At 39.2% G+C, this 22,370-nt stretch overlaps 1 pseudogene; it reads left to right on the top strand.

Moving 5' to 3' along the window:
- The first annotated feature begins 7,248 nt into the window (after nucleotides 1–7,248).
- On the top strand, nucleotides 7,249–8,320 carry LOC118528490 (THUMP domain-containing protein 1 pseudogene; annotated as a pseudogene).
- The last annotated feature ends 14,050 nt before the right edge of the window (nucleotides 8,321–22,370 follow it).

Below are 22,370 nucleotides of genomic sequence, written 5' to 3'. Positions count from 1 at the left end.
ATGTGTTCACAAGTCTGCCTCTCCTCCTGGACTGAGCTCTTTGCAGGCGGGCCTGTCTCCTGCCTTCCGGGGCCCAGCACATCAACTGGCATAGAGTAGATGTCAAGAAGTGTTTAATGAATGAATGAACAGACAGTTGAATGGCTGAGTGCTTTTAAGTTAGGTTCTTCCCATAGAAGAACTGGATATCTGTTCAGAGTCCCTAAGTTTTTCCTTTAGGTGATTAATTCATCCCTGCCCGCTTTCCTTTAAGTAACTGGCCTAGGTCTTCTTTCCCTCTGTTGGACTTTCGGGAAGAGGAGTTCTAAAGTCCTGTTCTAAACATCACCTGGGTTCTCCACCACTTGATATTTTGTAAGTCAAATCCTTCATGTAGGAAATGAGTCTGAGTCTTCACTTTTCCTCTGGACCTTTGCGGGGAGAGTGGGTAACAAAAGTGCACTTTCTTACCATGTCATTCAAGAAAAAGTCTGGCTATCTTTCTTTCCTGAGAATTCCAGAGTCTCCAAGAAAGACAACTGAAACTGTGAAAAGCAGCAGTCCAGGAGGAGGAGAGACTGGACTTTCCCCTTGAGAACAGAAGACTGTGTGGACGCTCTACTGTGGAGTTACTCTCCTTGGTCTTCAGCCACAGGAGAGCCAATGGTGTCCTGTGGTTCTAAGCCTTGTGGGGTTTGCTGCAGAGCCTTGTGATCAAGGTGGGGGAGGGGTTCTTGCAAAGTTAAGTTGCCAATTCTGCTTGGAAGACCCAGTGAAAATGCTCTCTATGTCCAAAATAAGATTCCCCCAAGTCAACAAAGTGTTTTTCTTTCAACTGTAAGATTTTTTATAAAATAAGAATATTTTATAAAAAGCGTTGAAACAGGGACATGCAACAATGATTATTTACTGTATCTGAAAGAGAAATTATATTGTTTTCAAGTTTTCATCAAGAGAAGTTGATTCTCTTTTTGTGTGTGAAACCATTAGGGATTATAGTTTTGACATGGTAAAGAATAATTTCTTACTGCATTGACTATTCACGTTACAAAATTACCATAAACTATGAATAAACATTAACAGGGATGTTAGAATGCTTATTCTGTCAAATCCTCAGGATGTGTTTGGGGAAAGCTGATTATTCTAACCACTTTAATAAGTTCTAATTCTTCTAATAAAACCAGGGTGTTGAGAAAGAGCAGCTTTAAACAAGTTTTAAATAAATGAATCAGCTTTCTGTGAAGGTTTTAAAGAATAGTTTTGTGGTGTTCAAATTTTAAGAGTGCTCCAGTGCCGCCATGGATTTCTTTTCCCTCATTAAGACACTTTGATTTCATGAAGCATATTGGAGAGGTACAGTAGAGAGACAAACTTATATTGATATGTCTACACAGGTAAAGGCATCAAAAATATCTACCAGGTGTAGAAATAACTGAATTTTGGGTGCCTAGCCATCCGCATTTCCAGCTATGAGATTTAGGCCTGGGTGGACACATTTGGTCTGAAAGGTTCTCCAGGACCTATTTTGTAGTGATTTTTTTTCTTATATCTCTTCTAGCAGAGTTGACAATTATTTCCAGGTGGGTACCAGTCACTTTCAACCATACAATATGCCTCTTGAGTTTCAATGAGTTAGTGTCTTACCACCAGCAGACTGGGGTCAATTTTGTTTCAGCTTAATGGCTAGAGCATCCCCTGATGATGGCTGAATCCCCTGAAAGACATAGAGACTCAGGGAAGAATAGTTTGGCAAATATATTCTCCACATGCCATAAGCAGTGATCCAAAAAGTAGATCTCAGTCCAAAAAGTATATGCTCCTTCCTGCCCAGTGACTAATGTGCTTGCCAGAGAAAATTGTCTCAGAATGGGGCTCTTGTATTTCGATCATAAATTGTCATAGTTCTCTTGGTAACCTTCCTCACACCAGCCTTCCTCCTTTTTTTTTTTTTTTTAAAGATTTTATTTATTTATTTGAGAGAGAGAGAATGAGAGAGAGAGCACATGAGAGGGGGGAGGGTCAGAGGGAGGAGCAGACTCCCTGCAGAGCAGGGAGCCCGATGCGGGACTCGATCCCGGGACTCCAGGATTATGACCTGAGCGAAGACAGCCGCTTAACCAACTGAGCCACCCAGGCGCCCCTCCTTTTTTTTTTTTAAAGGGCAAACACCTAATTGAGGCCTCTTTTCCACATTAATGATCTTAAGAGGATAGTTGCAATAACATCTAGAATTTCCTTCTAGAATTTTCCAATCTTTAACCCATAGGGTAGAAATAAATGTTTAATGATATTTTCAATAGAAAACTTGGCTCCTGACTGTTAGCTTTTTGAGAGTAGGGATAATGCCCTCTTTATCTTTGGTTTCTCCATGCTTTACAGAGTTTCTGGGGTCCTTTAGGCACCTAGCAGGTGTTTGTTAAATGAACAAATCTTTTTGCATGGCTGATGTTGCAGGAAAAAAATAACTTTTTAAAAACGAAAAACAGAAGTGGACTAGAGATGTTATATGTATGGGGATTTTCTTTTATCTGCAGCATGATAGAATCTGGGGTAGAAAATTCAAGGCATGTTCTATACTGTTCCTTGCCCCTTCTTCCCACCCTGTTCTTTCAAAGCATGCCCTTTAAATTCTTTGATATAGAAGGGATTTGTAACCATTAGTTAAAAGTTGACCTATTTATCCCCATACGGGGTAGGGGTTTTCCTGTGAAATACGGGCATATGACTAGTTGTTACTGGTTCAGATGTAACACGTGTCAGATCGTGTTCCCTAGACAGAGCCCAAGAATGTGGTGGTTGTCCTGGGGGTGTGTCTATTCCTGTGTGAGGTACTCTTCTCTGTAACTGAGGATTGTGGGAACCACAGGGAGGAGAAGGGAGGTTACTTTCTGCTTCTCAATGGCAAATTTTTAGACCTCTACTTTTTAAAACAAGCAAAAAATTCCTTACAAGGACTATCTTAGTGGTTTTAACTCTGGAACTTTGTACTAGTTGTCTAACCTATCTAAATTTAAATTTCTTAATTTCTTTGAGAGACATAAGTTTATATGGCTACATTAGATATGGTCAAAATTAATGCTTTTCTTAAGTAGCTTAGAAATATGAATTTATTTTTGTAAAAATGATATAAACTCATTACACTTAAAAATCAGACTATACAGAAGAATATAAAGATGCAAGGTGACAAATCATCAAAAATCTTGCCACCTAGAGATAACCAACTTTTATTAATATTTGAACATATGTATACACAGAGTGACAGGTGGACAAAAATGGCTTGGGAAAAATTAGATTATGGTATATTTGCTTTTTATTAACAAAACTATTAAGTTACAGTTGCTTGAATTTAACTGAAAAAAAAGTAAAATAAAATGAAAGGATTGCTGGATTTCAGAAAAATGTCTCTGAGCCACTGTTGACGAGAGTCTGATGACTCTCCGTAGTACCCTGCAATACCTTGTCTAAAGCAGTGACCTTACAGATGTTTGTTGAGTGAGTGTGTGAATATGTTTCTGTATTTGTTTTTGAGAATTGATTTTTCTCAAACAGATACTAATTCAGCCTTGCGTGGCTTTGAACTCGAGGTCGATTTTGTGTTTGTTCATGGATTATTAATTCTTTTGTAAACATTTATTGAGACATTATTTCTCAGGCACCATGCTAAGGTCTGGAATGCATGTTAACATGCCCCTTCCATCACCCTGTGACTTGCTCTAGATTCCCAGAGTCCTGCTAGACCTGCCTTTGCCCCTCTTCAGCCTCAACTGTGGTTGCCCAGACCCTCACTCTGGGACTCCAACCACATTGGCTTCCAGTCTTCTTAAATGCTTCTTCCTTGAGGCTTTCAAGTAGGTTACTCTTTCCTTAGAATGCTATTCCCTATCTTCTTGCCTGGGTGTGATGGTTAACTATTTGTATCAACATGACTGGGTACCTAACTATTTGGTTAGACATTATTCTGAGTGTGTCTGTGAGGGTCTTCTGGATGAGATTAGCACTTGAATCAGTAGACAGAGTAAAGCAGGACTGTCTTCTCCAATGTGGGCGAATATCCTCCAATTCATTGAGGGGCTAAATAGAACAAAAGGCCAAAGAATAAGGTAGAATTTCCTCTCTCTGACTGTCTTTTTGCTGGGACATTGGTCTTTTTCTGCCTTTGGATTGGACTTGAACTTATGCCATTGGTTCTCCCAGGCCCCCAACTTGTCAACGGCAGATCTTGGGACTTCTCAGCCTCCATAACTGCATGAGTCAATTCCTTATAATAAATTTCTCGGTCTATGTCTATAGATCTATAGATAAATACATAAATTTAGATATAGATATTTAGATTACATATGTATTTTCCAATTGGTTCTGTTTCTCTGGAGAATCCAAGTATACCCAGCTTCTCTCAATTCCTCCCTTAACTCAAACATTTTTTTCCTGAGGGAAGCCTTCTAGAACAAACCAGATCCCTTTGTGGTATACTTTGTACATTTTTTGTAAAACATTTTCACAATGTATACTTGCACACTTGTTTATGAGGTCATTGCATTGTCTTTCTCCCCAACTACGTGCCATGAAGGCAGGATGCCAGGGTCCTTACATTTTATCCCCATTGCCCAGCAAGGCTTGGCCATGTAGCAGCTACTTAAACATTTCATTTCCCAAATAACACATGAAAGTTAAGTAAGACGTCGTCCTTATCCTCAAGGAGCTTATACTCTACTGAGGATAAATGAATTAATTATTGTAGCAGATGTGAAAAGTGCTAGAAGAGATGTGTATTTGTAGATATTTGTAGGTTGTAGATATTTGTAGGTAGAAGAGATGGGTATTTGTAGATATTTAGGTATTTGAAGGATAGGTAGGGAGATGCTGGTTAATGAAGTGTGTTTGTGTGAAGTTGGAACTGGTGGTGGTGGGAGACATGGGATGAGATTGGGCAGAGCCAAAGCACTCTGGCCAGAGCCACTGTGAGAAAATGCTCAAAAGCATTAAACAGTGATATGTTCAGGGGTCTGCAGGTCATTCAGTATGGCTGTAGCCAAAGTCAGGGAGTGGAAAGGGATGAAGGTGAAGAGGATCATGGGACTGAATATGCTAGACTTTAAATGCTCCTGGAAACTTATGCTGCATAATAAAAATGTTTTCAAAATGGAAAAGAATCCTTGCATTTAGGAAAAAAAATATGCATAGTGTAAGAAATTTATTTACAGGTTATAACAGGTCACTTCATTTGTCTCACTAAAAATTAAATTAATTTCTTATAATGTCAGGTTTTATTCTGGTATTTATATGAAGCCATGGAAGTAAAGCTTGTTATAGAAGATAAAACTATAATTAAACCTGTGGATGATGGATTTAAAAATTAAATGTAGGGAACTCACCAGAGAGCTACCCTGGATGCCTAGATAAAGACGAAAGAAGAGGATAAAGATCTCTAATTTTTTCATGTAGGACTTTTAAGAAAAAAGTTTCCTTTTTGTGTCAAATGGACTCTTGCTGGTGATAATTTAGAGGATTCTAGTATTCTTGGAAAAATGGAGCAGTTGGATTAGAGACTCATAAGAGGAAACCTTTTGTATGGAAGGACATCACCTAAGAAAGTGATGACATGTAGTGTGTGCTTGCTGCTGATTACTTCTAACAGGTGGTCTGTTAAGCTATACTTTGCTCTTCTGTTTATGGAGAGAGAAAGTTTCTTGAAAGTACTAGATTGCTCCCCTGTTAGTGTTTCTGACATTAACATTCTCTTAGGAAATACAGATTCTCATTCTGTCTTTGCCAGTAACTAGGTTAGTGGAACCAGGGAACATGATAGATTCCTGGGCCCCACATTCAGACTTTGGGTTCGGAAGGTTTAGAATAGAGCTCAGGAATCGTTTTTTTAAATTTATTTATTTGAGAGAGAGAGAGAAAAATAGAGCACGCACGGTGTGGAGCAGGGAGAGGGAGAGGCAAGAGGGAGAGAATCCCCAGCAGACTCCCCACTGAGTGTGGAGCCCGATGCGGAGCTCCATCCCACAACCCTGAGATGATGACCTGAGCTGAAATCAAGAGTCAGATGCTCACCCGACTGAGCCACCCAGGTGCCCCCAGAAATCAATTTTTTAAAAGCTCCCGACTAGGGGCTTGATGTCTTCACAAAAACTAGAGGATAGGAGACAAAGTCTCAGTGCCATGCAGGACAGCAGTCTGTGCGATGCTGGGAGCCATGAAGTGGGGTATGAGAAATCCCATTCACCTGCCTTAGGAAGGAATAAGAAAGCAGGGCCTCTGTGTGGGGTGATAGAAGGGAAAAGAATCTTCTATGAGAACATGGACACTGCCCAGAGCATTAGGACTCCCATGGAAAATGATGTCACTTAAAGATAAGCTCCCCATGTAAAAAATTAAAAGCTCACATGAGAAAACACCATGAAGGAGAATTACCACCCTGGAGAATTTACATCATAAGAACTAGAGATAGCACAATAAGATATCAAAAAAGATAACAGAAGAGTTAGAAAATATAAGGCAAGAACAGGATAGTATGATAAATGAATAGACAAATTTGAAAAGGAACCAAATAGAAATGACAGAGAATAAAGTATAGTAATTACAGGTGGAAAAAATCCCTCAAATGAGGAGTCTTAAGTCTAGATGAGACACACCTACAAGTGATCGACTTACCTGGGAGAAAGAGCTGAGAAAATGATCTAAGACGTAGCACAGAGAGAAAAGGAAAATATGAAAGAGAAATTAGAAGACATCAAGCAGAGACTGAAGGAGTATGTGGAGTCTCCAGTAGGAAAAGAAAACACACATGCAGACGTCATACACAGGGAAATGGCAGAACGTAAATATCCTACAGAAATCCTAGATGCTGCCCGAGATTATAGATTATCTACAAGGAGTGACCATAAACGGTGCTGGTAGGGTTCCCATCAGAAATAAGATGTCAGAAGACCACAGAATGATGGCTTTCTAAAACAAAATGAACTCAGCCTAGAATTTTATACCCAAACCATTCAGGAGAGCTGATGAAAAAAGGCACACACAAACACACAAAGCCTGAGAGCGTTTGTCTCTTGCTGACCCTGTGGAAAGGGGTGCCTGGCATGTTTCCCTCTTGCTGAAGCACAACACAGAAGGAAAGAGAAGGATGCCAGAAACACTTGATGGGGGAGATTGCTAAGAATGTTGGCAGTTGGACCTGACGCAAGCCAGCTGGCGCCTGCAGAGGCGAGGAAGCTGGGCATGGCAGAGAAGCACGCTTCTCGCTAGCCTTGGTTCCCACGCGCCATGGCGGCCCCAGGCCAGTGGCCTCCCCGGGCCAGCGGCGGAAAGCGCAAAAGCAAAGCTCCGTATGTGCAGGCCAAGCGGGCTCGGCGCCACGACGGCTGCGGGCCCCGGCAGCGGGCCCCCGGCTACAGGGCATTCTCATTACCTGCAACACGAACGAACGCCAAGTGCGTGGAGGAGGCCTACAGCCTGCTCAACGAATATGGCGATGACATGTGTGGGCCGGAAAAGTTTACGGACAAAGATCAGCAGCCCCCTGGAAGTGACGGAGAGGATGATGACATGGAGGCTGTCTTGAAGAAAGAAGTTAGTGACATGAAAGCAACAACAGAGATGAAGCTAAGAAGATTCCAGTCAGTGGAGAGTGGAGCCAATAATGTGGTCTTCATCAGGACACTTGGAATAGAACCTGAGAAACTGGTACGTCATATTCTCCAGGATATGTACAAAACCAAGAAGACGACGACTCGGGTTATTCTACGTATGTTACCCGTTTCAGGCACATGCAGGGCTTTCTTAGAAGATATGAAAAAATATGCAGAAACATTTTTGGAACCGTGGTTTAAAGCTCCAAACAAAGGGACATTTCAGATTGTATATAAATCTCGAAATAACCATCACATGAATGGAGAAGAAGTTATCAAAGAATTGGCAGGAATAGTAGGCAGCCTCAATTCGGAAAATAAAGTGGATTTTACTAATCCACAGTACACGGTTGTAGTAGAAATAATTAAAGCTGTCTGTTGCCTGAGTGTTGTCAAAGATTATATGTTGTTCAGAAAGTATAATCTCCAAGAGGTGGTGAAGAGTGCTAAGGACCCATCACAACTTAACCCAAAGCAGCCAGTGAACGCAGGAAATGGGAAAGAAGCTAAATTGGAATCTGGTGACAAATCAAATCAACATGACCCAGAAGGAACAAATAACCAGCAGGTGGTACCAGAAAATAATGAGGAACGGGCAGACAAAACCAAGATCTGAGACACAAGTGGTGAATGAGGGAGGAGCTAAACCTGAACTTGAAAGTCAAGTCACAGAAAGATCTGAGCCAAATAAAAATGATCTCTCATAAAGAAAAAAAAATCATTTGGTGTTGCAGGTGGGTTTCTCAGATGGCGTTGGTGAGATATTGCTAGGATTCCATATAAAATTGTGACTGAAAATATGTTTTTGACCTTTGTGCGCTGCATAATGCTGAACTCACAATAGTGAACAGTGATTGAACCCCGTTAACAGTTCTGTTGGAGATCTTTTCAGCCCCCTATGCCAGGGTGCAGTTAGGCCTACGTGCATTTGGTTGAGCTAGGAGAAGCTACGGATAATGATGAACATTTTCGTGGACGGGAGGGTGGAAGGAAGATAGTGTTGGCCTCTCCCTCCTGATTACCTTCCCCAGCCTCCCCTTCTGTGTTGCCATCTGACTTATGGGAGCAAACAAACTCTATAAAAGAGAACTCATAGGGAAATTTTCATGCTAAGGAAGGAACTTTTATGTGTTGCCACTCAGCTGTCCCTTCCCACTTTGCTGTAAACATTGCAAAAACATGGGTCTTACAGGTTTAGAAGTGAATTGTTTTTGTGAAGTTTTTCTATTTTTTTGTGATTCTGTTATTTAGTTGTTATGCCAGTTTTTACATTTTATTAACATTTGTTACAAATCTGATGGTCCAGTGCTGCAGTTTTTGAAGGCATGGTGTGAGATAGAAGAGGACCATTCTAGGCATAGAACTAGACATTCCTGATAAGGTTAGTGATGAAGAATTAGTGTTCTGAGTTTCTTCAGCATGCCAGTGCAACAAGAGACACAGACTCTGTCGTTTTCATGCTCATACTCCCATGCCATGCGGGTTCCCGTAATTTGGAAGTTTTTCAAGGTTTCCGCCAGGGTAAAACTACTGAAAAGCCTGGAAGAGACGGACACCAAAGAGGGCTGCATACTAAGTCCAGATTGAGAATAAATATTAAGAGTCTGTGAAATTCACTTTTGGAGATGGGTTTATTAAGTTTTAAAAAGTTCAGTAGTATTATAACTGTTGAGTCTTCCTGCACCAATGTCTGTGTTTATTTAATGGCTAGGGAGTATGGGAATGTATTTTTATCCTCCTAAACTAGTGGTCCAGACTAGAAGGATTTGGGAGGGGCAAAGGCTATAGACTGGACCTTGGTAATGCAGATGAGGCTGGAACTTCCTTCTAGATCTTTAGATATTTATTTAGAGTGTTAACTCTTAATAGGTTGAGGTCATCTTGAAAGGATGATAAGAGCATTTTAAGTGTCATTTGCATGAACACGGAGGATAGGATTTTGGTGCCTTCATTGGACTTGCTCCAAGACAAAGATACTTTTATTTTGATAGTGCAAGACTCTGGGACTTTGGGAATAAAATTGGCCATATGCTTTTAGAACATCCAACTCTGCAGACTTGATTCCTTTTACTTTGTGAAAGCTGCTACTCTACAGAAAGATTTTGATTTAGTAGTTTGTTTTTAATCTTCTTGTATTTATTTGTATTTGGTAAGACCTGAGTGCGACAAAAGCTATTCTTCCCTAGCTGTAAAGCACTGTGTTCTGTTGGAATCTGAATTCCTTCATTGATATGTTTTCAGGTTTCCCAACTTTATTGTCACTGACATTTGAGCATGTTGTTTTATAATGATGAGATTCCAGGGTGGGAATTGAGTGGTTTCTTTTTTTTCTTTTAATTTTTTTTTTTTTAAAGTTATGTCAGTTAAAAAAAACCTCCAGTATTGTGGTTTAGTAAACTTGTTTTGCTGCTATAAAAAAAAAAAAAAGTTAACCTGTTTTGTTCTGTGGAGGAAAGAGTGTTAAACTTAGTGTCTTGAAACCTGTTTGTTTAAGGTCACACATGATTTCTAAATGTTGTTTTCACTTGTATTTTGCTCTTGGTATGGCCAAATATTTAGCTTGTTTTTCATAGTTCTTGATATTTTCAGAAAAATCAAAATAAATTTGTTCCCTTAAAAAAAAAAAGAATGTTGGCAATTCTCAATATAAATTGGTGTAGAAAAGACCAATTTATGGGGGTTTTAAAACCAAGTGAATCCAAGAGCAGGCTGTGGTAACAAATATAGAAAAAAAAAGAGGCTTGGAAGTTAGGAATTAAAATATTCCAACCTTGTGTTAATGTGAGCAGGATTCAGATACTTATTAACTTTAGATCTGTCTAAATGTTTATGGAAAATATAAGAGTAACTACAAAGAGAATAAAAATGAGAAGCATGACTTCTAAACCAGTATATAAAGAGATAAAACTTCATAGAAGACCAAAAAAAGTAGCAAAGAAAAACCAAGGTAAATAAACACAAAATAAGATTGTAGAAATAAGTTATATTAGCATTCACAACAAATGTAAATTAAAATTCTTGATTCAAAGACAGTCTCAAAAGACAGGAAGATAAAAAAAATACAGCTTAAAAGAGATATATCAAAAATACAATGACTCCTTCAATGAAAATAAATGAAATGCATCTTCATGTATCATGGATAAATTTAGAAAAAAATGTTTAGTGAAAAATCCCAGTTACAGAATATGTACAGTATTATATTCATATATATTTTAAAACCTAAAACAATACAATATATTGTTTAGGGACACACGCATTTATATCAAAAATGTAAAAATACATATGGGAAGGGAACATACCATCTTCAAGATAATAGTTGTCTTGGGAGAGAAACAGAAATTGTGGAGGGATACAAAGCATACTTGAAATGTATCTGTACTGATTTTCCATGTAAAAAAAATCCAGAGAAAACCTGGGAGAAAAAAAGACAAAATGCGTAACTGATCTGCACTTCACAGTTGGCTGACTTAATATCCTGCATTTCTGTATGTTTGAAAGGTCCAGGGATATTTCAAAGCTCTAGAGTGATTCTTTGGTGCTACTAGTTTGGGAATGAATAGGGCCAATGACCCTGTGTCCCTTCCTAGTTCGAATCTTGTTCAAGTCCACAGGTTATTTGAAAAGTGCCTTGTGGTGCTTCTGTAGACCCAAGTCTCTCTGTTTGTGAAGAAGCTAATAAGGATTGGGCCACAAAACTGCCAAAGACTTAAAGGGAGCAATGTAATCGTGGGCTGTCACATTGAATTGGTGGCTTCTGCTTGAGCCATCTGTTCCAGTCATAGCGTGTTGCATCCCATCCTACATGCTTGGCAGGGTCTCCGTCCCATCATTATCCTTCAGAGAGCTCTAGATTGGAATTTTTAAAAATTTCAAATTGGATGTGAGGGAGAAATTGGTGGGTGAAAGGCTCTAGATGACATGTTTTCACCCCTGGCATTTTTCATGAGGGAGGGAAGGGGGGTTGTGGAAAAGTATAATTAGAAGACACTTCCAAGTGTTGTCCAATAGAGCTCTGTGGGCAGTTTTTCCCCCCAAGCAGAATTATCTCCATTTCTTGCCAATGTGTTCTTTTCAGTGACTCTTAATATCCCATCCAGAATTAGAAATAGAGAAAATAATTGGGTCCGCTCATTTTTGCTTTGCCAGTGCAGGTGTTTTCCAACAACATGTTTTTCATGGTGGTGCCCAGTTCTTAGTAACAAGCCTGTGCACTGTGCAATTATTGTGATAGAAGATGATAAAACAGTGCCTCTTTTGTGCAGCGAGGGTGCTTTCATCACAGCTGTTGTACACAGCCTCTTTGGGGAACTGATGGATTTCCACATCTGCAGTGAAGACCCTTGACAAACTCCCCTGCAAATCAGGAGTGAGAAGGATCTGGATGTTTTAGGGGATAAGCAGAGCTACAGGTTGTCTTATTTTTGAATGCCATTCCTGGCTAGGTATGGCATTGCCCCAGGAAGTAGTATAACCCTCTCTTAGATATTTCAAGACAGCCTTGATTTGACAGGGTCTGTCCTTTGGTTCTCCTAGTACTCAACAGATGATGATCATTGTAAGTATAATTCTTTCCAAAATGGAACCAACCTCCTTCAGGGATAGACCTATCACTGTGCCTCTTATCTGTATTTACTGTGGCAGATATCATTTTGTGTTGTGATGATCTGTCTGTCTCTCCCACTATACTGAGAACAGAGATTGTGTCTTGTTTGTTTGTATTTTCCCAGGACCCTAGCACAGTACTTGGTACATAATTGGTATTAGGTAGATGTTTTTGAGTGGATGAATTAAGCCTTAATCTTAGGCCCTCATGAAAGGGAGGTGGTATGATGCCCTAATCTATTAGGGGGTACCATGGTTACATGGCATAATTAGTGCTGGCAAATAACTTCAGGAAATATACAAATTTTACTAATCACAGTAAGAATTTTGAGTGTTTTTGAGCTAGTAAGATATGGTTTTAGAGGCCACGGAGGGTACAGAAGAGAAAACCTCTTCCCTGTCCCACAGGGAAGATAAGACAGAAATAAAAACAAGAGTAATGAAATGATGCTAATTGGGAATGTTGATAAAAACGCTTCAACAGGTTCAAAGGTGACGGGAGTTTTGGGCTAGTTCAAAATAAGTTGGTATTATCTATCTCTTTAGGTACTGTAAGTTGGAGTTAGGGAGACAATAAGTGGCATCCCTTTCCCCCATTTACATTGTAAAAATATTCTAATGCGAATAAGAACACTTTTTTATATGACCACAATACAATGATTATATCCAAAAACTCAAGATACATACAAAAATTTTGTCTAATATAACATCCATATTTCTAGTTGCCCAATAATGTCCTTTACAGCTGATTCCCCCCCATATATTGTATTTATTTATTATGTCTCCATAGTTTCATTTAATCTAGAACATTCCCCTAGTGTTCATGATTTGGATACTTGGGAAGTCCTGACCTGGGTGTCTTGTAGAATGTTCTATAATCTGGATTGGTCTATGTGTTTCCTTATGATCAAACAGAATTAAACATTTTCCCTAAGAACTCCAAGCAGGTGATGTTGTGTCCTCCCTGTTGCATCATATCAAGAGGCATAAGCCAGAAGTTTGTCCCATTGGTAGTAATGGTAAATTCCATTACTTAGTTCTAGTATGCCTCTCCAGATTACTGCATGGTAAAAATTCCCTGTTGAATGCTTTGTGACCATGTGAATATCCTGAGCTTATTGAGAAAATCCTGAATTTCCCTCAAGGATTTTAGCATTCACAGGTGATCCTTGCCTAAATCAATTATTTCATCAGTGGTGGAAAAACAGTGATTTTCTAATTCTATTCTTTTACATTTCTTAGTTGACACTTTTTTTTTTTTTTTTTAAGATTTTATCCATTTGACAGAGAGAGAGAGAACACAAGTTGGGGGGGTGGCGGCAGAGGGAGAGGGAGAAGCAGGGAGCCCAATGCAGGGCTCGATCCCAGGATCCTGGGATCATGACCTGAGCTAAAGGCAGGTGCTCAACTGACTGAGCTACCCAGGTACCCCCTTAATTGACATTTTTCTATAAACATCTCCCTCTCTCATTTTGAAGTTTGGATTAATGGGTTTATTTTTAAATGAACATGTCATTATTCTTTTTACTCAATTTGTTTCAGATTTGGCCAATGGAGCCCTTAGAGCTGACTCCAGTGTTCTTTTGATATGACCCTTCATTCTTTGAGCATTTCCTTGTTATTTTTGCCCAACAAGATGGTCCAGGCTCATCTTATATTCTCTCTGCCCCAGATATGGAATCAGCTATTTCTCCAAGGAGCCCTGGTTCCTTTTATTGGAGAATAATATTTAGAACAAAAACTGGACAATAGATATGCTTATTGCTACTAAGGTGTCTTTGATTCTAGACCCTTTCAGTAGACAGGGCTAGGGAAAAAGTACATCTTAACTCATGAGCTTGTACTGATACCTCTACTTCAAATAGAAGGTCTTTCTCACTGTCTGTAACTCAATATTTATATCTCCTTTCTCCTTTTCGATAACTGGTCTTACCACAGATCACTATATTTGTGAATTTTTTCTATCTTTAAATACACACCAAGTAGTTTCAGATTATCTTTTTTAAAGATTTTATTTATTTGAGAGAGAAACAGAGCACGCATGTGTGTGCCAGCATAGGAGCAGGGGGAGGGGCATAGGGAGAGGGAGAAGCAGGATCCCCACTGAGCAGGGAGCCCAATGCAGGGCTCGATCCCAGGATCCCAGGATCCCAGGATCATGACCTGAGCCGAAGGCAGACGCTAAACCGACTGAGCCACCCAGGCGCCCCGTAGTTTCAAGATTATTGTGCTAATATCACTGCCTATGACAAACCACCAAGTAAAGTTCAAGACCTTTGGGAAGTTCTTTTTGTTCTTAGAATATATCCTAAGTGTGTGCAGTTGAAGAACTGTGCTATAAAAAATTGCATTAATTCCTTTTCTTTTCTATGTGGCATTGTTATCAACTTGATAATAGTTATATTAATGTATGTCTGTTTGTGTTCAGTTTTATAATTTGTTTTTCATTCTATTGGTTTAATATTAATTTTGAAAAAGAAAAATGGGTACATGATTCAAAAGTCAAGACTACACGAACAGTATAGGCAGAAGTCTCCTTGCCATCTTTCTTCTTTCTAGAATTCTATTCCTGCTCTCCCCCTAGATAACTTTTTATTAGATTTTGGGCAATCCTTATGTTTGTGAAATATGAAGTAAAATACTTACGTGTGTATGTATGTGTATATTCTTTCCCTTTACTCTTATGCAAAAATTATGCTAAATAATTCCTTTGAACCTCACTTTTTTCATTTAATAACACATCCTGGAAGTTATTCCATATCACTTTATAGAGATCTTTCTCACTTTTTTTAATGGCTAAAATTACTGTTATGTGTAGGTACCATAAGTTTATGCAACCAGTGTTCTGTGAATAGGCATTTGAACTGTTTCCACTGTTTTGCTATTTCAAATAACACAGTAGTGAATAAGTTGTGCATATGCTGTTTCTTACTTGTAGAGGTGACTTCTCTGGGTAAATTCTGAAAGTGAGACTTCTGGGTAAAAAGTTACTCACTTGAATTCTGAGTCCATTTGAAATAAAGAAATCAGACATATTTAGTGGAAAATGTCAGCTCTGTGACTCTCAGAGTCTCAAAACCGTGGCTTTGGTGCTTCCTATTGCAAATCCCCAAGTTGGCAGACTTAACCATCTAGTCCAGCCCATTCTGGAAAATTGTGGATTGGTCCGTGTGGGCAGAGTTTCTGTTGCTAGGCTTACAGCTTTGCCCAGGGGAGACCAAAGCGCTTACATGCTGCAGGAAGGCAGATGCCAAGGGAAAGCAAAGAAGCAGAGCCACAACACCCAAGTCTCTATCCCAACCCCACCCATCACTGAAGCCCCTCCTCCTTCCGTAGGGAGGGAAAGTGAAAGTCAGAGAGAGGCAGCGAGTGTTACTCTGACTCAAGTGCTATGTGGAAACAGAGAGAGGAAAGTCTTCCCTCTTTCTAAATACCCTCTAGCATCAGAGTCCTTTTGGTGGACTCTGGTAGAGTAGGTGAATGCTGGGAACATCTGAAGAATAATTAAAAATGAAAAAGCAGAAACAAGTAAAACCTAGGAAGTTTAGAGACTGCTATTCACATACTCAGTTGAATGGCCTAAAGAAAACTCTGTGCCAATTTCCCTGTGTTTGTCCATGTGGTATAATTTAAAATGTAAAATTCTGGCACATTTCTGCCATGATGGTGCCTGTAGGGTGGGGGTGGGATGTCTTCTTGGATACCGCCATGCTGGAGGTTGTGTTCTTTGCTTACATGTCATGTGCTACCATGATCTCAGGGAGGATTCATCATGTTACACATGGGTTCTACTGAAAATTTCCTGGGCAGGTGGCGGATTGGAGGGGGCACATATTCCTTCTTGTCATAAAGTGTTACTGAGGCATTTAGGACACTGGCATGGGGAGGGGGTGGTGGTGGTGGTATTTGGGGTTTACATTCTCCTGAGGCTGTTTGGCAAATAGCTATGCTTTTAAATATTTTGTATAAAGGAGGGCAGTGCTTTGACTTGTCACGCTAGTACATTGAAATATATGACTCCAAAAGAGTTTAAAGAAAACATTTCCATGTTTTCCTTTAGATGACTAAAAATTAAACATTTTCAATAATGTTTCATTGCACGTATGAAAAATTCATAGCAGATCCTGATGATAAGATTTTGGGCTTCTTTGAAGTTTTATTTTGAAATATAGGAATTTTTTTCTTACTCATATGGTGAACATTGAAACCCTAGAGAAACATGTAAAGGAGAAAGTGGGAATTCTCCATAGTCCTGCACTGTGGAGGTCATCTTTTTTATGGTGATAAAGAAGGTTAGAGACCTCCAGCTTTTTGTCTATTTTCTTGCTCCTTATTCTTTTCTTAGAGTTGGGTTGTTCAGTCACCTTCCTTTTTCTTGGATTATGGAGCCAATAACTTCCTTTCTCTCCTAACCTCATTTGGACTGTGTTTCTTGCCATTTATACTCAAAAGTATCTTTACTGATACATATTTCTTTGCTCATAAACTTCTATGCTGTGTACATTTGTTTTCCTGGGTAGATTTTTCTTAATATATAAACTCATATTTTAAAAATCTATGATTTGTGTTTTGAAGTTTTGACTTTAGACAATGAAGCAATAAGTGGTTTTATATACTTACACGGTTGTTGAATAGATCTCTAGAGAAAAAGCTAGTAGAAAAGTAAAAAGGTTCAGACATTTTTGGGATAGATGATATCAAATTACCATAGAAGAAAATGCACCAAATTATATTCCCATCAATAGGGCAGATAGTATCTGTGTCCTCCCAACTAGACAGTAGCTCAAATCTGTGCAAATAGAATAGGAGACAAATGTTTTATGGTTTTTACTTGTATTTTAAAATTCTGTGGAAGAACACCTTTTAACATACTTATTACATATAGCGGGACAAAGACAAAAATGGTAGCAGATTTCTTGTTGAAATTGATACAAACCAAGAGAGTGTGGAACAATATCTTCAAAGTACTGAGAAAAAACCAACAACCTAGAATTCTATGTCCATTGAAACTCTCCTGGGCTTTTTGTTGTTGTTGTTGTATAAATCAGTAAGCTGACTCAATGCAATTCCAATGAAAATGTCAATAAGCTTTTTTTTTTTTTTTAAAGAAACTGAGAAGTGGATCTCAAATTCACATGGAAATGCAAAGTGTCTGGGATAATTAAAGTGACTTTGTTGAAGAACAAAGTTGGAGGACTTATACTACCTGACTTCAAGGCTTATTTTAAAGCCATAGCCATCAGGGCAGTGGGGTATTGGCATCAGGATAGACAAGAAGTGAATGGAACAGAACAGGGTCCAGTAATAACCCATGTGTAGATGGTCAGTTTGTTTTTGATAAAGCTACAAAGGCAATTTAATGAAAGATAATTTTTTTTTCAACAGATGATGTTGGAACAATTAGACATCCCTATTTAAAAAAAATTAACATGGATTTCTGTCTCACACACAATACAAAATTAACTCAATGGATCATAGACCTAAATGTGAACGTAAACCTACAGACCTTCTGGGAGAAAATACTTGCAACTTTGGATCAGGCAAAGATTTCTTTAAAATGGCATCAAAAGCACAACCCATAAAAGAAAAATTAGACCTTGTCAAAATTAAGAACTGCTCTTTTTTTTTTTTTTTTTTTTTTTAAAGATTTTATTTATTTATTTGAGACACAGAGAATGAGAGAGAGAGAGAGAGCACATGAGAGGGGGGAGGGTCAGAGGGAGAAGCAGACTCCCTGCTGAGCAGGGAGCCCGATGCGGGACTCGATCCAGGGACTCCAGGATCATGACCTGAGCCGAAGGCAGTCGCTTAACCAACTGAGCCACCCAGGCGCCCAAGAACTGCTCCTCTTTGATGAACATTTGTAAGAGTGAAAATAGAAGCTATGGAGAGAAAACATTTGCAAATCATTCTGACATAGGATTTATGTCCAGAGTATAATTTTAAAACTCCTAAAACTCAGTAACAACAAACAACCCAATAAAAACTGTGTGAAGATTTGGACACTTCACTAAAGAAAATATATGGATGGCAAATAAATGTATGAAAGATACTCAGCATTATCATCATTGAGGTAAATGTTATTAATTAATTAATTAATTAATTAATTAGATCTTATTTGACAGAGAGAGAGCACAAGCAGGGGGGAACGGCAGACAGAGGGAGAAACAGGCTCCCTGCCCAGCAAGGAGCAGGATGCGGAATTTGATCCCAGGACCCTGAGATCATGACCTGAGCCAAAGGCAGACGCTTAACGACTGAGCCACCCAGATGCCCCAAGGTAAATGCAATTTAAAAACAACAGAGTCCATCACACCTTTTACAATGTTCAAAATTAAAACTGACCATCATAGCAACTGTTGGCAAAGATGTAGAGTAACTGGAATTCTCTGATATGCTGCTGGAAGGAATATGAAATAATGGCAGGACTTTGGAAAATAGTTTGGTAGATTCTTTAAAAGTGAAGCATACATTTATGATCCAGTCACTTCACCTCCAGGTATTTACCCAAGAGAAATGAAAACATACATCCACATAAATCCTTGTACACAAATATGTATAGCAACTTTATTTGTAACAGCCAAATCTGGAAACAACCCAATGCCCATCAGTGGGTAAATGGAGGAACAAATTTTGGTATATCTATGTAATGAAGTAGGACTCAGCAATACATGTAATGAATTATTGGTAGTTGCAACAATATGGATGAATCTCAAAATACTTAGGCCTACTGATAGAAACCAGTCCACAAAAATAGTAGGATTCCATTTATATAGAATTCTAGAAAATGCAAACTAGAGTGACAGCAGTTAGTGTGAGATAGGGCAGAATATGAGGAGGATTATAAAGGGGTCGAAGGAAACTTTAGTGATGTATAATGGATACATTCATTATTTTGATTGTGTTGTTGGTTTTATGAGGGTACGTGTGTCAAAATTTATAATGTATTCCTTATGGGTGTATAGTTTATGTCTATTATATGTATTTTATACCTCAATAAAGAGTTTTTTGTTTTATTTATTTATTTTTTAAAGGTTTTATTTATTTATTTGAGAGAGAGAGAGCATGGGGGTGGGGCAGAAGAAGCATAGGTCCGGCTGAGCAGGGAGCCAACGTGGGGCTCAGTTCCAGGACCCTGAGATCATGACCTGAACTGAAGGCAGACACTTAACTGACTGAGCCATCCAGGTGCCCCAAGAGTTTTTTGTTTTAAAGCTGGAACCAAAGAAACCAATGTTAACCACAGGTGCATTGATCTAGAACATGGGCATGGAGGCCCAACTCTATACCTTGGACAAATTTCTTCCTATAAATCTCCATTTCTTCATTATAGAGGATAATGGCGAATTAAAAATGTATTCCGCACACAGAATGGGGATAATGCTTCAACAGACTTATGACAAGGATCACTTGTACTAGTGTATATAAATTGTATGCAATTATAGAAGAGGGAACTCTTGTACACTGTTGGTGGGAATATAAATTGCTTTAGTCACTATGGAAAACAGTGTGGAGATAACTCAGAAAATTAAAAATAGAACTGCCGTATGACCTAGTAATTCTGTTGAGTGTATATCCAAAGGAAATGAAAATAGGATATCAAAGATACCTGTGCTCCCATGTTTATTGCAGCATTATTCACAATAGGCAAGATATGGAAACAACCCAAGTGTTCATCAACAGATAAATGGATAAAGATGATGTGGTATACGTATATACAGGGGAATATTCAGTCACGCGAAAAAAGAAAATCCTGCCATTTGCTACAACATGGATGGACCTTGAGGACATTATGTGAAGTGAGGTAATTCAGACAGAAAAAGACAAATATTGTATGAAATCACTGTACATGAAGACTGTATGAAATCATTTATAGGTGGAATCTGAAAAAGCCAAACTCTTAAAAAGCAAAATGGTGGTTACCGGGAGCTCATAATAAAAGGGGAATAGGAGAAATGTTGTTTAAAGGTATAAACTTGCAACTGGCAGATAAAGGTCCTGGAGATTTAATGTACAGAAGAGTGATTATAGACAACAATACTGTATTATAAACATTCAACTTAAGAGACTGGATCTTAATTACTCCTTTAACAAAAAAGTGAAAATTAGGTGATAGGTTAGCAAATGCTACAGGGTGATCATCTTGTATTATTTAGATGTGTGGAATCCACATGTTGTGCACTTTAAATGTACACAATGATTGGTCCATTATGTTTCTTTTTTTTTTTTTATGATTTATTTATTTATTTATTTTAGAGAGAGAGAGAGAAGGGGCAGAGGGAGAGAATCTTCAAGCAGACTCCCTGCTGAGTGCAGAGCTGGATGTGGGGCTCGATCTCACAACCTATGAGATCATGACCTGAGCTGAAACCAAGAGTCAGATGCTCAACTGACTGAGCCACCCAGGCGCCCCAGTCCATTACATTTCAATAAGAAAATGCCTGCACAGTAGTAACTACTCAATAATTAGCCCTTTTGTTATTAGACATTGGGAAACTGAGGGATAATTCTCAGGAAATATGTTCTGGGGGTCAGTGGGAGACTGGGGCCGGGCAGTTAACACAAATGGAAATGTGCATGAAGTTGGTTTCTTTCTTTGCCACATCCTGAAATTCAGCAGCCTCACTGCTGTAGACATGCCTCAAAGCTTTGCAGAAAATATGACAAGTTGCTCTTGTACCAGGAACCATTCCCTTTGGCATCTGCATTGCTGGACTGATCCTGAGAGTTCTGTGAAATAAGTCAGAAACAAACTCTTTGCATGGTGAATGCTAATCAGCTACAAATGAGACCAGCTTCTAGAGCCTGGTTTAGAGATCATGGTCCCTCTGTTGCACGAATCCTGCCTTGTTCCCAAAGATACCCTATCCTATAGGAATGGATTTGAGGGTTGGCGGAAGTGGCTTTTAATACAAATGGCAGAAGGGGAGATGCCGGTCAATTGAAGCGTGACCCCCAGGGGCCTCAAGAAGGCCGTCTGAGCTTTCATGTTTTAGAAATGGTAGGACTCGAGATCCTGCCTTGGGTAGGGTACCATTTGTGCTGGATTTGTGGGAATGATGGTAATATATCATTTGTGAATATTTAACTTTGGGTGCACTGTGATCAAATTTTCAACCTGGTACCAAGGAACAGTGACTGCTATAAGGGAGAAGATAAACTTTAAAAAAAAAAAGACTTGATAGGCTACTTAAAGTTGTTTATAATTACTCCATAATGCCTTCAGTTGGAGTGTTTTTCAGTCCATTCAGCCTTGAAGACCATAATGCCTCCATCATCTTGTTACTCTTGTGTTTTTTTTCCACAGATAATTGAGTCGACAGCACATATCCTGCTCAGTCCACATCGAGAGAGCGATGATTTGAGCATGTTCATTACGTGGAGGTTCCTTGCTTTCTGAGGAGACAGCACTGAGGGCTCTGTGAGAGTAAGAACCCAGCTCGACTGGTTGTGATCATAACCATAGCAACAGGCCCAGAGCCTGCCTTTTCCTAGGTGCTAAATCAATCCTTGATGGGCGGCTGATTGATCTCTGAAGCCTGCTACTCTCACAATGACTTATTTTTAAAAACCTATTTATGCATCCTCCATCCATTCATCTACTATATTCCTTCTTCTGTTAAAAGGTGCTTTTCATGCATTCATGCATACAATTCTCACAACAACCCTATGAGGCAGGTACCATAATTATATACACATTTTACAGGTAAGAAAACTGAGACACAGGGAGGTTAAGCAATTTGCCTGAGGTCACACTGCTCATGACTTGTGGAGCTTGCATAAATAACCCTGTGGTGTTTTCCACACCTTGACCTCATTCATTTGTTCATTCATTCATTCATTTTTACAAAGACCATCTTTCTCCAAGGCCAGGTCCTTGGGATGTAGGAAGAATTGGAGTAGGATAGATTTTCTCTCTCTCTCTCTTTTTAAAAAGATTTATTTATTTATCTTAGAGAGCATGCATGCAAGCAGGGTGTGGGGGGGGCAGAGGGAGAGGGAGAGACTCTCAAGCACACTCCCTGCTGAGCATGGAGCCCGACACGGGGCTCCATCCCATGACCTGAGCTGGAATCAAGAGTCAGATGCTCAACTGACTGAGCCACCCAGGCGCCCCAAGATTTTCTTTTTTACTCTTATCCTAACCTATGATTC

Source organism: Halichoerus grypus, chromosome 7 (genome assembly GCF_964656455.1).
Source record: "Halichoerus grypus chromosome 7, mHalGry1.hap1.1, whole genome shotgun sequence".
NCBI lineage: Eukaryota > Metazoa > Chordata > Mammalia > Carnivora > Phocidae > Halichoerus > Halichoerus grypus.
The sequence above is the reverse complement of the archived record's forward strand: the minus strand, read 5'-3'. Positions and strand labels throughout refer to the sequence as shown.